The 3,249-nt window shown below is 44.1% G+C and overlaps 1 protein-coding gene across 1 annotated transcript in view; it reads right to left on the minus strand.

Moving 5' to 3' along the window:
• The window catches only part of LOC109485348 (probable G-protein coupled receptor), a 6,072-nt gene extending 5,143 nt beyond the window's left edge, over positions 1 to 929 (minus strand). The window contains exon 1 of the mRNA XM_019788908.1: positions 854 to 929. The gene's annotated coding sequence lies outside the window, so the exon portion shown is untranslated. The remainder of the gene's footprint in view (positions 1 to 853) is intronic.
• Between the last annotated feature and the right edge of the window lie 2,320 nt (positions 930 to 3,249).

Genomic DNA, 3,249 nt, shown 5'->3' on the forward strand with positions numbered 1-3,249 from the left:
TACTATAGGTCCAAGGTGTTCAAAATGTGCAACATTGAGGGAACCGGGCTATGTAGATATCTTTGTGTCCCTTTGGGTAGTTTGTATCGCCGTGTTTGCCTAAGCTGCATATTGTGTGGGTGGTTACTGTCTGCAGGTAGCCAGGGGGCGTGCCTAGACCTAGTGGCTGAAAGGGCAAAGGCCCGGCACAGGGTCAGTCTCCGTTCAGACAGACGTTGGAGGTCAAGAGTTGACAGGGCCTCGGAATACGAGTGATAGCTTCTACCCAGCATGATTCTGCATGCCCTTTTCTGGATTCTTTCTATGCTGTCAGATTGTTTTTTTGTGATACCCGCATTCCAACAGGGCGTGGCATATTCAACTATTGGTCGAATATACCCACAATACACTGTGACAAGGTCAGAGCTTGGGAGGCCAGCTCGACGCAGCCTACTTAATAAGTATACGATAAGATTCATTCCAACCGTGGAGAAAATAGCTGGAGGCAGAGCTTTCCCGCACGTAGAGCTCGGATACGTCTCAGGTTACGTGAGTAACCAAATCAAACAAATATGGCCGCGGTTCACTAGCGGAGGGAGCCGAAAGTCGCTGGACCGTGTTGATGCCTGCAGCACAAAGCTCAAACAAATTTTTTCTGACGTACAAGCATTTTTTTAAAATACATCTTCCTGTGGCGTAATTACACTTTAACAAAGTCACTGATGTGTATGATATGTTTTTTTCCTGTTGCGCTAGATCATGATACAGCATAATTGGCTTTAACACAATTTCTTGACGCAAGCCTTGCGAATATTTTAAGGACAGACAAGAATTTAACATCCATTGCGACCTGAACATCTATTGTTCGCCTTACCTTCTACTCTGTGAGTTTCTTGACTGGTGGACCTCCTTCCGCGACACTGCAGCTCTTCCCTTCGTGCACAATGCTGGCAATCACTGCCGGCTGTCTGACGGATATTTCCTGCAAGTACAGAAAGCAGCTTTGCTATAATGAGGCGCCTACGCGGTTTGAAAGAAGCATGCATATGTAGGGTTCTGGAGGTTGCTATGCGTTTCTTCTTTGTTTGCACCAGGAAATTGACGTTGGTTCAATATTTCTCATGCTTGTCACCAGGGTCTGGAACCACAAACTCATTAATATCAATATAGCACCTTTGTGTAAACAGTGCGCCGGCCTAATGCCGTAAGTTGACACCTGTGTACACTCACTCATGACAGTGTAATATTCCATTCAAAATCATTGACGCTTCAGCTGAGGTGTTTCTAATGGTGTTTCTTCTTGAAATGTAGAATTGAACGCTGGATGTTGACGCCGCTACTTCTTTTTATGTGTATATTAGCGTGGGGATGGGAGAGTTACAAAGTCGTTACAGCTAGTCACTGTAGCCAAGGGTAAATATTTCATAGCTATGAACAACAATAAAGAGCTGTCGTAGGTATATAAAAGGTACGTAAAAATGCCAGTCACAAAATTACATTTTGTGTAGCCTGCTCAATACCTACTCCTCTCTACCCCTATAGCTTTACACCAACATGATCCTAAACGCTTTAATTTCTAACTCTCATAAGCCTGAAAGTCGGAGAGTAAAAAAAAGACCTACCGGCCATTGGACTGCAAGACTAGTGCAACGCTTATCACATGAATTCTAATTTCTCAAGTTTGGGTGTAAAAGTATATGTATATTCCAAATACAATCGTCTAAATACAGACGACTAACTCCCATATGGCAATACCTCCCATTTTAAACCGCATGTTTGGAGACAGGAGAAGCAGATATTGGCCCCATGAGGAACAATTAAAATGAATTGTCGCTTCGGTTAGCTCGGAAAATAATGTGGTTCTCATGGTGCAACACGCGCGACAATGATGACGAGAGTAGAAGTGTTGTAATTGAGTTGTTTGCGTCAAAACGCCATGTTTGTACGTGCTTTGGGTACGCTACTCTTTTTAGTCGCCACAAAATGCGGCTCGTTTGGAATACGCCTTGTATTGTGATGTATCGCTTACTATACGCACTAGAATTAACCCCATCTGTGCAATTAGATGGATCACCTAGATTTCTGAGAAACGCACACGGTTGCATGGTTTTGCAAGACGTGTGCGGCGGACTAGTACCCCCGAGACCAACGCCTTTACCGCAGCTCTTAATGACTGATCTTGAATAATGTAGGATCATTGTCGGAAGATGAACCATGTTAAAACACAATATGCTAGAAGAGACAGACTGAGTAAAGGAATAAAGAGGGTAGGTCATGAACAGTTTAGAATAAAGATCACATCAATCGACCACGACAGCTCCTCATCGCCTGTCTTCCCTGCCTACCAAGGCTTTTTGTGGTGCTGTTTTACCGTATCCCCAGTGATTTCACTGATTGAGGGCCTTTTTCTAGGGCGCCTAGGACGCAGTAGGTCCAATGATTAATCCGAGCGCTAGAATAATCCTGGATGGAATGTGCGGTTAACCTGCGGTTTACGGAGAAAACAACGATTACCAGTTGGAGCGTCTCATCAGTACAGACTTGCCTCGCAACAGTTTTCAGCATCGGCTTCAGTAAAAGGTTACCGGTAGCCGCAAACTATAATGTGGTACATATATATGTACTATACATGTATGTAGTTACATACATGCAAAGATTAGCTACACTGCCGACATATATGTTTGTGCGTGATATTTTTTTTTACATCTTCAGATCTGTAATACAGTCAAGCTGAGGGATGTTTCTGGTCAACTATGTAGCTTACAGAATCCTCCATATTGCTAAGCTAACCTTAAGTGCGTTTGCGAGCAAACATCGTCATTTGTAACGGGTAAACAATGCAGTATAATGCCAATTCAAAGAAAAGTGAAATAAAATGGCGGTGCGTGGAACCTTTAAGAATATGCCGACGTCTGAAGCACAACGAGAAGTACTAGTTTGCGTGCGCGACGACATAGCGAACTGTACTCACCGCCGACATCACCAGAATAGGAGCCGGAGTGCTCTCTAAATATGTTTTAGTAAGTGCACGTCGCAGCTTCGGCGGGGTGAAACATCGGGCCAACGCGCTTTAGAAATGGAACCCTGCCCCAAAGCTCCGAGAGACCTTCAAGCCAGTCAAGTCAGCGGGCGGAATAAATCCCCTCGGTCATTAATTCCACATCATTCATGAAGAAACAACATTAATAGACGATCAAAAGCGACTGCGCCGCGTTTAGAAGGACGCAGTTGTCAGAATACCCTTTCAAACTATCCAATATACATGTATGC

The sequence above is a fragment of the Branchiostoma belcheri genome, unplaced genomic scaffold (assembly GCF_001625305.1).
Source record: "Branchiostoma belcheri isolate BF01 breed outbred unplaced genomic scaffold, Haploidv18h27 scaffold74, whole genome shotgun sequence".
Lineage (NCBI taxonomy): Eukaryota > Metazoa > Chordata > Leptocardii > Amphioxiformes > Branchiostomatidae > Branchiostoma > Branchiostoma belcheri.